This window comes from Nicotiana tabacum, chromosome 19 (genome assembly GCF_000715075.1).
Source record: "Nicotiana tabacum cultivar K326 chromosome 19, ASM71507v2, whole genome shotgun sequence".
Classification (NCBI taxonomy): domain Eukaryota; kingdom Viridiplantae; phylum Streptophyta; class Magnoliopsida; order Solanales; family Solanaceae; genus Nicotiana; species Nicotiana tabacum.
The window spans coordinates 66,081,659-66,094,792 of record NC_134098.1 but is presented as its reverse complement, the minus strand read 5'-3'; positions in this window follow the sequence as shown (position 1 = coordinate 66,094,792).

The window sequence follows — 13,134 nt, the reverse complement described above, 5'->3', positions numbered from 1 at the left end:
GCAATCTGATTAAACCAAATTTAGTTGATCCTTTGACAATGTGAAGATAATAGAAGTAACATAAATAATAACTGTTATTTGTGGTTTGATTTTTTTTTTTGTTGTATTTTTAGAAAACCCATAATCCCTATAGGTTTGGGAATCTCCATTGTTCTAATAGATTTGGGAAAGAAAAACTTATTGTCCTTGTCAAATTGGAATTTTTTTCTCTTATAGGTTTGGAACTATTTGAGATCTATATATAGGGGTTGTAGTTGAGGATTCTATGGATTGTATTGTGCTTTTTTCTCATTCATAATGGAAAACTCTCTCTGCTTCTGCTCCGAGGATTAGGCTTAGCAGAAACTCGTTAAATCCTTGTGTTAATAATTTTTTCTCTATTTTCTTTATGTGATTGTATGCTAGTTAGCCCACGATCTTCCGCAACAATTGGTATCAGAGCAAGATTCTGATTTTCAACATATAATCTAGGGTTAAGATGTCTTCTCATCTTCAACAAAGTACGAAGTAGAGAAATTCGATGAGGGTTTTAGTTTCAGCCTATGGAAGATTAGGATAAAATTATTTCTGGTGTTACAAGGGTTATGGAAGGTAATTAATGAGGATTTTTCTGAAAAGATGGAAGAGACAAAGAAGGAAGACCTGAAGGAGAGGGATTTGAGCGCGATCTTCATGAGTATTACAGGTAGCGTTCTTCATGAAATACTAAAGATACTTCTGCAGTAACGACATGGAAGAAGCTGAAAAATCTTATTCTAAGTCGATGACAAACCGCTTTTACCTGAAAAAGAGGTTATACAATCTCCGTATGAACGAAAGTACACCTTTTAAAACTCACCTTGATGAGTTTTATTCAATTATAATAAACTTGAAGAATGTGACTATCAAAATTGAGAGTGGGGATCAAGCCTTAATTGTGTTATGTTCTTTACCACTGTCTTATGATACTTTTGCCAATACGTTGCTAGATGGGAAAGATTGTATTTCATTGAAAGATGTTAGTAATGCACTAAATCTAAAGAGTAAAGAAGAGCTTTCTAGAAAGCAGAACTAAGGGTGAGGGTCTTGTGAGTAGAGGAAGAACACGATAGAAAAGCTTTAATAGAAAAAGGTCAACAACCAAATCAAAATCTAGAGCAAGAAAACAGAACTGTTATGAGTGCGGGGAGAAAGGTCACTACAAGAGAAATTGTCCTAAGCTGAAAGATAAAAGAGGAAAACATAAAGTAGATAATTCTGCAAATATTGTTATTATTAGCAATAATTCTGATGGTATGATATGTAGGGAAAGTCCATGCCGTGAGTTCTAGTCATGGGTAGAATTCCTAGATTCTTGATTCTGGTGCTACTTTCTACATGTGTCTACACAAGAATTGATTTGCAACTTACAAACAGATGAGTGAGACTGTATACATAGGAGATGATAATCAATTATAGTAGAGGGAATGTGTAATATCAATTGTGAATGTTTGGTGCAAATATTATAAATATTGAACGTTGATATGTTCCTCGGATAAAGAGAAATTTGATTTCCCTTTCGACTTTGGTGATCAAGGTATACGTTTCACTAGAGAATGAAATACTTAAAGTGTGTAAAGGCTTCATGATACTCATAAAAGGTCAACGTCATTCTAAATTGTATCATTTTCATGCCATTATAGTTGAAGGGGAATCTATTTTAACTTCTGGAAAAAGGTGATTTGAATCAGTCTTAGTTTTGGTACTTGCGCCATGATCATATGAGTAACAAGGGACTGTCTTTTTTGATTAAGTAGAATTCACTGGATGGGTAAAAAAATCAAGTTTTGAACTTTCATGAGCATTTTGTATTTGGTGAACAGACAAGGATGAAATTCATCAAGAAGGCATAGCACAAGACTAGAGACAAGTTAGACTATATACATTCAGACGTGTGGGGTCCAAATAGAGTTCCCTTTAAGAGTAGTGCTAGGTATTTTAGTGAGACACCAGACTTGTGTTGGAACACCACAACATAATGGTATTGCAGAACGTATGAACAGAACGCTTTGTGATAGGGCACGAAGCATGCTTTCACGCTCGTGTGTTAACAAGGATTTTTAGGCTGAAGCTATCAGTACAACTTGTTATTTGGTTAGCAGATCTCCATCCAGGGCTATTGAGTTTGAAACTCCATTTGAGGTATGGTCCGATTCGCATGTTGAGTTTTCAAATTTAAGGATATTTAGTTGTCCTGCTTATGTTCATGTGAGGGATGGAAAACTTGAGTTCTGAGCAACAAAGTATATGTTTCTAGGGTATGCAAACAGAGTGAAAGATATGAAAAACTTGAGCCGAGGGCAAAGAAGTGCATATTTCTAGGGTATGCAACTAGTGTGAAAAGTTATAGGTTGTGGTGCACAGATAAAAAGACTTCAGGGTTAATTATTAGTAATGATGTGATATTCAACGAATCTTCCTTACTAGACAGTCAGAGGGAGAAGGTAATATCAGAAATAAATCGTGGTATCAGTGACCGCATAGAGCTAAAAATTGAATCTCCACTACCTCAATCTAGTAGTTCTAAAGTAAAGAAATCGGGGGAGGTGCAAAATACTAATCAAGGTAATAATATCAATGCACCCGTACAATATCAATCATCTAGTATTGCAACAGATAGAGAGAAGATAGTGATCAACCAACCACAAAAGTCTGCAAACGTAGTTGATGGGAATTTTCTTGGATATACGATTCCAGTGGGATTTGCTTTGGCAGTTACAGAGACCTTTGACACGTTTAAGTGTAACAGATATCCAGAGGCTATTTCGAGTACAGAATAAAATCAATGGATTTGTACTATAGTTAGAGAGATTGAGTCATTTAATAAGTTTAGGCGTTGCCTAGATTTGGTTGATGTTTGCAACAATGAGTAGAGCCCTTGTGAGGGCTGAGAACAAGGTAGAGAGAAGTTGTTCCTGTTGATAAAGAGAATTCAAGCAAAGAGGAAGATTTGTCATTTGTGACTTGAATTATTTTCTTGTATTTTTAGGAAATCCATAATCCCTATAGGTTTTGAAAAACCCACTGTTTTAATAAATTTGGAAAATGAAAACTTATTATCCTTATCGGATTAGAAAAAACTTTCTTTTACAGGTTTGAAACTATTTGAGATCTATATATAGAGGTTGTAGTTGGGGATTCTATAGATTGTATTATATTTTTTTTTCATTCATAGTGGAAAACTGTCTCTGCTTCTGCCCTGAGGTTTAGGCTTAGCCGAACCTCATTAAATATTTGTATTAATAATTTCATCTATATTTACTTTGTGTGATTGTGTACTATTTAACCCACGATCTTCCGCAACAATAAAAAAATAAATACTTAAGCAAAAATAATAAAGAGAGAGAAAGTAATTCTTATTGATTGATCCTAGCTGATTAATAGTCGCTGAACAATAGTGATGAGCACCAGATGAACAATGACTTTTTCAAAGTTTCTGTATAAGAATGCCTCTATTGGAATGGTGGGTGCAGGGAGATATTTATAGGATATCTATGGGGGATGGGAGGATCAAGAAAACATGTAGACTTGGGGAAAGGGTGACTTGAGTACCATAAAAAAATAATTTTCGGAAAATATTTTTTTACTCACTAACCAAACAAGGAAAAGTAAGTGATAAAACCACTCAATTTTCATGAAAACATTAGTACCAAACACACCCTAAGTTCTAATACAGTTAAGAGTTCTTTAGTCTTAGGCCAAGTTGATACGTCTTTAGGTTGACAATGAGTTCCTTCAGTGCTTGTCACGTATTCAGTTAAAAGTCTTCATTCCGGTATAATTAATACCAATACACTCTTCATATAATAAAGTAAATATCCCCACTCTTGTTTCAGTTTATATGACATAGTTTGCTTCCACATGAGTTTTAGAAAACAAATTTTTTTAATAAAAAATTGAGGTCTTAAAAGCTTAAAGGATTAAGGTATTTGTGGGGATTTCAATTTATATGGTTGGTAAAAGAGAAAGTTTAAAGTTAAATTATTTTCAAATATAAAAATATATCCTTTTATGAAATTAATGGTCAATTGGTTCCTAACATACAGATAAATATTATAGATCACACCAGTCGTTACTCTATTTGTATTGAATTTTTTTTCTCTTTTGCATTTGCTTCAAATGCAGTTTTTTGTCATCACCTCAAAGGCATTATTCTCCAAGAAATCTCAAACTTACTATTTTCTCAAAATTATTGTTATTAATATATATTTGTAAAATAATTCTGGAGAAGAAAGCAACGTATAAACAGAAATGTAGAAGAAGTAGAAGTTAATTCGAGCCCACTGAATTCACAGTGTTTCCTTAAGGAACTTAATCCCCTCCTAGTACCCGAAGCTGTGGATTATTTCCCTCCCAAGATACGCAAGGTTTTATAATTGACATGTCCCAAACGTATGCCATAAATCATTTGACTCAAGTAAGTAAGATGAAACTGAAATTTTATTATTCTCATCGACCATTATATTCAATTTGAAAAGTCCCTCAGTGAGGTAACCTTTTCCAACAAACATCTTATTCTTTCATATTACAAACTTCTCAGATACAAAAACGCACTTAAACTCGTTCTTAACGAGAAGTACAGTGGAGACTAAGTACTTCCTAATATCGGGAACATGAAGGACGTTGTTGAGAGTCACCACCTTTTAGAAGTCATTTTCAGAAATATCTTGCCACATCCTTCAATTTTGGCCGTTGCAGAATTTCCCATAGAAAGCGTCTCTTCGGGTCCAGCGGGAGCATATGTAGCAAACGCTTCTCTAACAACACAAACATGGCGAGTGGCTCCAGAATCAATCCACCATTCCTTAGGATTTCCCACCAAGTTGCATTCAGAAAGCATAGCACACAAGTCATCAATATCTTCGTGCTTTTCAACCATGTTTGCTTGACCCTTCTTCTTGTCTTTCCTTGGAGCACAACAATCTGCAAGTTTATGCCCAAATTTTTCACAGTTGTAGCAATTTCCTTTGAACTGCTTCTTGCTTGGGTTGCTTTTCGGTCTAGAAGTCTTCTTCCTCTTTCTATTATTTTGAGGAACATCCTCAACAATGTTTTCTCCCATTATTGTTGAGTTTTCACGACCTTTCTTTTCAGTTTTTGTCCTCTTCAATTATCAACCGAACAATGAGATCTTCAAGCGATATCTCCTTGCGCTTGTATTTCAAGTAATTTTTGAAGCCCTTCCACAAAGAAAGCAACTTCTTAATCATCACTGCTACTTGGAATGTTTCATTGATGACAAAACCTTCAATGAAAATTCTGTTAGTAATAATAATAAAATTAATACTTGTAACATAAGTATTATGTCGACTTATACCTTCAGCAATGAGACTGTGAATAATCACTTGTAATTTCTGGACTTGGGTAATAACAAGCGTGCTATCTACCATTTTGTAGTCCAAAAATTTAGTAGCAACAAATTTCTTCAAACCGGCATCCTTAGTTTTGTATTTCTTTTCAAGCGCGATCCACAATTCTTTTGACGTTTCCACATTACTATAGACGATATACAAATCGTCCTCCAGTCCGCTAAGAATATAATTCTTGCACAGAAAATCAGAATGCTTCCACGCCTCGATCACGAGAAAACGTTCATTGTCTGGAGTTTCTTCGGGCAGAATAGGAGTATCTTCCAGAATGAACTTCTGTAGACTTAAAGTCATCCAATAGAAGAACATCTTCTGCTACCACCGCTTGAAATCAATCCCGAAAATATTTTTGGGCTTTTCTACCGGTGTCGGTGCCAATGCCGGAGTTGTTCGGCTTGTGGATGTATTGGCAGTCACCATAGGAACAACATGGCTTCAGTTCTTATTTGTCATTTATGTAAAAGAATGACACAAACAAATGTTTAATAAACGGCGAAGTTTTTATATATTCAAACTGAATAAACCTGGAGTAAAAGATCACGTAGATTTTAATATCCAACGGAGTAAAAAATCTCTAGGATTTTAATCTCCGAATAACAGATAGTAAACCAAAACAGAATATACGTTAAAGTAAATAAATGGAGTAGAAAACCACAAAGGCTTTAATCTCCAAAATGGGAGTAGAAAACCACGAAGGTTTTAGTCTCGAGAACAGTGAGTATAACACAAATACAGAAAATGGTTAAGTTCCTTAAGCTTGTTATTAATCTGTATTTGTAAAATAGTTCTGGAGAAGAACGCAACGTATAAACAGAAATGTAGAAGAAGTAGAAATTAATCCAAACCCACTGAATTCACAATTTTTTCTTAAGGAACTTAATCCCCTCCTAGTACCCGAGGTTGTGGATTATTTCCTCCCAGGATAGAACATATTACATACTGGTATAGTGGTACTTCAAACCTCAGTGTTTCAACGAACACAAATGGCGGAAGCAAATCACACTTATTGTTGCTTTGTTGTAGTTAAAACAATGCAGAAAGGAAGAGGAGAATTCAGAAATTTCATAAGAAAAATATGAGGGAATGGTCTACTATTTATAGCCAACATGTTGAGTTTAAACGAAGAGGTGCAACTCTTCAGAAGGTCTGTCATGACTGTTCACATAAAACGACCATAACGTAAATGGCTATTTACGCAAAATAAAACTGGAATTCAAAACGCTGAGGAAAATTAATTTTCCGTTACAAAACGGATAACATGTATTAAATAATATTATATTAATATTTAATATTAACAAATAAATTTGGTCCAAAATATTAATCAATCAATCATTTGACCAAATCCGAAGCCGAAGCGAGCGACGACGACCACAAAATCGTGTTTAACATACTAAAGGGTTGCTATTTAGGAATTAGCTAGTGCAACCTGAATTTCAGTTTTTAAATTCAATTTTTCAAGACAAAAATGTTCTGAGTTATCCTAAAGTTAACATTTTTCGGTTAACATTTCAGAATAAAATAAGTATTGGTTGATATCTAAATAACATTTGTGAGAATGGCTATTTGTGCTCTTACAAATGATGCAGTTTGGTGAAGCCCGTATTGGAGAGAGTGAGTTCCCTAACTATGCATCATCATGAAAACAACTCAATTTTGAAGATATCTACTTTGAAAATATGATGTTCACTTTTGAACCAAAATGTTGCCACAAAAGCAAGAAAAAAAAGAATAAGATAAATATGATATGATTAGTGTTTAGGGAAAAAGAGTTTCATCGTTGTAATTAGAGCAAAATTCATTTATAGTCACTTGGGCCAAACATATATCACCGGTAGCTACAAAATGACCTCATACAAGTCATGCCCTAAAAATAATAATAAGGGCTAGCAACTGAAAAAATAAAGTACCGGAGAAGTCTCATGCTGATACAACGCTTAAGCCTCCGGCTGATTCAACGTCGAAGCCAGCTGAAGAACCAAAGTAGCCTCCTGCTGAAACTACTCATAAGCCTCGAGCTGATTCAAGTTATATGAGCATGTTGATGCTGGAGCCACCTTAGCTTCCATGGATCGTGACGATGCATCTGTATAAGCAAATCTTTGTCGCCAAAAGTTATAAACATCATCAGTGTAGTCAATATTACTAAGTTAGAATTCCCAGGGAAAGAGAAACCTGAGTTGGATGAGGCTCGATAGAAACTTATTCTTGCGGATTCTTCCTTTCCTTATGTTGTTGAAAGCACGAATAGCACAAGGAACTTTTACTTGTGGCTCTAGTCAGTTAGTGATTAGAATTGTAAAAATATTTAGATCTGCCCTTGTAACCTGAACTCTACGTCTTATATTTTGTATCATCATCAGCCGATACTATTCTATTTGTCTTGCTACATGAGTTTTACTTGCGTCTATATTGAAGCTACCGATTTCGTGTTTGGCATACAAAAAAAAGGAAGTTAAGGTAAAAGGCAGATAATCAACGAACAAAGATGAAGACAAGTGGTAAATAAGTAAACAAAACAAACAAGATTGATCTTTGTCCACATATACACGATAGCCTTTGTACATTTTACTTCTCTCGATTTCTTTTCTTTTTCAATAGAATCGCTTTAATCTTTTTGTGAGGTGGACCTATTATTTTTGTTCATTACCGTTCTTTGATTTTTGTTTTAATAGAAATGGCAGCAATTTCTTAATTATAAATTTCTATTCAAAATAGTCTATACACGTTGGATAGATAAGGTTAAGGTAAAAGAATAATATATATATATATATATATATATATATATATATATATATATATATATATATATTTTTTTTTATATACATCATACAACAGTCTATACACGTTGGATAGATAAAAGTGTTCGGAATACAAAATATATACAAAACAGACTGTCACTATACAAAATATGCAAAATAGAGTGTCACTACACAAAATATATACAATAGACTGTCACTATACAAAATATATACAAAATAGGTTGTCATTATACAAAAAATATACTAAATAGAATTTTAATATATAAAAAATATACAAAATAGACAGTCACTATACAAAAAATATACTAAATAAATTGTCACTATACAATTTATATACAATAGACTGTCACTATACAAACAATATACAAAATAGACTGTCACTATACAAAAGATATACTAAATAGACTGTCACTATACAAAATATATACTAAATAGACTGTCACTATACAAAATATATACAAAATAGACTATCACTATATAACATATACTATCACTATACATAACATATACGAAATAGACTGTCGTTATACAAACAATATACACTAGACTGTCACTATACAAACAATATACTAAATATACTGTCATTATACTAAATATATACAAAATAAACTATACTATACAAAAAATATATAATATAGACTGTCACCATACAAAGAATATACAAAATAAACTGTCACTATACAAAAAATATACAAAATAGACATTTTTGGCTATTAAATGTAATGTGTTTGGGCCGAAGGGACATTTCGTATCAATAAGGAAAAATATGGGCTATTAAAATTTTGAGGGGTTATAGAGGGTCATTTTCTTTTGAAATTATTTTCCAGCTTTTGGTTCTCTTTAACTATAAAAACGTTTCCTATATACTCCTATTTACTTGCTTGTATCAATACATTAAGGGTTCGTTTGGTAGCATAAGAATAATGCTGAATATGGTTTATTAGTAATGCTGGTATTAATTATGGTTGCATTAGTTATGCTGACATATTTTATTCATTGTTGGGTTTGATGTATTAAAACATGGCACAATTTTTAAAAGAATTGTTTGTTTACAAAAATACCCTCATAACTAGTCCATCACTTAATCTTTTTCAAAGAAACATATACTAAGAATGTTTTTATATGAAAAGGGTTTAAAACAAATTATTTGATTTGTCTACCTATATTCTAGTGTAGAACTAAATATTTATTTATAAAAAAGGGAATATGCAAAGCATTTATTTATTTATTTATTAGAGATATAATTTTATTTTTCATTGTTTGGATAATTTTAAACTTGCATTAATATAATAGCATATTTTAATCAAGCATAAATTTTGAAGGATAATTTTATCTTTAATTAAGCTAATACATGTACTAAAACTCATTGCATTGTTAATGTCATGGTTTCCTATGCATTAGTTATGCATAGAATAATACCAAATATGGTGTATAACTAATGTTTGCATAACTAATGCATAAGTTCAAAGGGCGTATCAAACAAAGTGTTATTAATACACAAAGTTAATGCTTGTATTATTTTATCAAATACATCTTTACACTGACTCTTTAGTGCTTATTCATAATCACAAAAGACCGTCTTGTTCACTTTGCAAGGAAGGAAAGGCATCTATGCAGCCCTTAAGCCTTTTGTCCATAAAAAAATTGAATAGGAAACTGTAACACGAAAAAATTAGTAAAGAGAGAAAAAAACTTGAAAGAGCAGGATAAGGCAAAGCTTGGCAAGACGGGAGGGGAGAGAGCAAAACTGTGAAAAATGTTAAGCAGAACAGGGTAAGGCAGGTTAAACCTTAGTGGATAAAGGCTAGTCGTGCCAAGCCCGCCACATTTACATCCCTATATGCATGTAGAAAAAGACATATATCTACTGCGACTCCAATTTTCGCCCGTAGAATATCGTGACGGTACCTAGTCCCTAAAATTATATAAGAAGAATTCAACCATCAACTGATAAATATGAAACAAAAATCTTTATACACAACGTACAATCCCAAAACTGATAGTACAAGTCATAAGCTCTACTGAGTTTGCTAGAAAGTCCCTAAATATAACTGTTCGGAATAGAATTAAATAGTACAAATACAATAACATAAGGTGACTCTGAGGCCTGCAAACGCGGTGGCAGATTTACCTTGAGTCTCCACAGAAGTGCTCGACCAGCTAGCTAATAATCAACAATAACCGAGGCACTTGGATCTGCACACAAATGTGCAGAAGCGTAGTATGAGTACACCACAGCAGTACCCAGTAAGTATCAAGACTAACCTTGGTGGAGTAGTAATGATGGACAGTCAAGACACCTATCGGACTAAACAACCTGAAACAAGTGTGAAAGTGAACTAACAGAGAAACAATCTTAATATAAAGCTAAGCAGGATAAGGAATACAAAACAATACTTGCAATGATACACTAGTAACAACAATGTTCAACAAGAAGCAGTTATGTAATAATGTTGTAGAGTAAGTTGATCATAGTCTAAGTCTGGTGAAACCAAATAAAGGAAAACCAGAACAACTCAATAAGAACAATCGCTTTCAAACCAAATATGTTCATACATTTCCACGAGGTACCGAACCTCATAATCACAGCTCACGGGTCCCAATTCATGAACCCTAATCACTTGGCATCTTGTGCCCAAATCACAACTCATAACCGCATGGAGGAGTCACGTGCCAATAAAATAATTCTCACACAGAAGGCAAGTAGACAAGAGTACGTATAATGGTCAATAATGTCATGATTCATCTTCTAAAATCGATATGGGTGATTTAATTATGCGTATGCTTGTGCCTGTGTTCTTTCACAATTCAAGTCAATAAATAAGAGTAGAGGCAATGAATGACACATAAGAAATAATTACCACGAAATGCATAGTGTAATAAAAGCAGCAATGAAGTTGAAGCAACGACTAGCACAACAAGATTAGCTACATAGAACTAAACAAATAGTGAAACACAGAGGAAGACAATTAATAGTATGCTAAGAATACAACAATTAAAGATAAGTACAAAAGAATGGGAAAATAACAACAAGAGCCCTACTGAGGTACCGCCTCGTAGTCTCAAATCATAAAATGAATCACAAACTTTTCTTATATCACCGCGAGAGCCTTTACATTTAGTTTTTAAAACTCATTTTTCCTGAAATAGTATCCCGCGTTTTCGCCCACATTATCACACCGCATGGCTTCTAGTAGTTCTCCTACTAGCCATGCGTTTCAGCCCACCTTATCTCACCGTATGCATTTTAACACCCAAACCTTATACCATCGTATGTGTATCAATAATAACAACACGACAGAAACATCGTACAACACGATAACTACAGCACGGTAGAAACCTCGTGCAACTACAATAACAACATCACGGCAGAAATCTCGTGCAAACAATAAAATAATTATCTCAACAGTAACACGTATGCCAAAAAATAACAAACTCAACAAAATGACTTTCACAATATGTGCTCATATGCCACAATATTTCCGCAAAACAATTTCAGTATCACAATCACGCATATCTCTCGGCTCAACAACGCTGAATACAACGACAATAATACGAGAATATGTCAAATAAATCAACTCAGGAACTTCAAAACACAAAGAAACAGAAGAACGAGCTTACAAAGAAAGACACGACAGGGAATAATGGTCTAAACAAGAATAGCTCAACAAAGAAGACATAATGTGTAGCAATGGTTCTACAAAAGTACAATTCAATGATAAGAGGGATAACATGAATCAATGATTCCAAATAAGGATAAGTCAACAATGATGAGGGATAACAAAACTTCGTTTAGGGTTGAGCAATTGTGGAAAAGATACAACAAATTCAATTAGGGATAAGCAATTTATGGGTGAGATAATAATAACTTCAACTAATGATAGGCCATTACAGAAAGATAATGATAACTTCAATCAAGGATAAATAATTACGGAGAGGATAGCATGGCAATAAAAAAGGCAACAACTTCAGTTAAGGCACATAAGAGTTTAATCGGTAATAAGGGTAGAACATGAAGCAATTAATTCCAAATAAGATACGTAAGGGTGAATGACGAGCGCAAAACACACACTTAAAATGTGCTCGCTAGTCAATATAGTATAGATTAATTATCGTCTCCACAGGGATTGAAATTAAACAGTGTTTGAATAATCTTCAGTTGATTACTATCCATGAAAATTAACACTTGATTGGATATCTATTACTACGATTAACTATTTAAGTTCAAGCAAATAACAATTGATCACTAAAAAGAGCAAGTGAGCATGAAGAAATATTTATGAGAAAAATAAGGGTAATTGACTAGATAGGTACACGATAACTGAGTCGGGATCCAATTTTTGAGTTACTTCACTCTATAATACGATCGATTCTTACGAATTCAATCGATTATTAGATTACACTTGAAGCTAATATTCCTCTTTCGATTAAACATTAGTTTCAGTAATTAACCCAATTATAGCATGGTAAACAATTGCAAGAATAAAAATGATGTTTATGATCTAAAGGGTAATTTCTCACGAATATTCCCTATTTTCTAGTTCAATAAATAATTCAAGAGGCTCCTTCGATTACCTATTTGAATCATGAATTTAAACTAGAACATAAGATGTACAGAAATTTAATATCAAATTTCTCTTTCGATTAAGCAAAATACTAAATAATTCCACAATACAAATCAAGCTCCATCAATTAATTCTAGCAAGTATCAATAATCGAATCCCTAATCAAGTTATTGAAACACCATATCTATCAACACACAAATGGAAATTACTCCATAACAATGGAGTAGGATATCTCAAATAAGTTTAAGAACAAAGAAAACATCCATTCTAAAGATTTGATACAAATTCTAGTATTGCACCGATTGTAGATAGAAATCTTGATGAATTCTTGAGTCTTCTCCCTTGGTGGCTCTCCAATCTTCTTTAGGTCAAATGATGTTGTAAAAGGGTGTTTTTGGTGCATTTAAGCCGAAACCCTCCAAC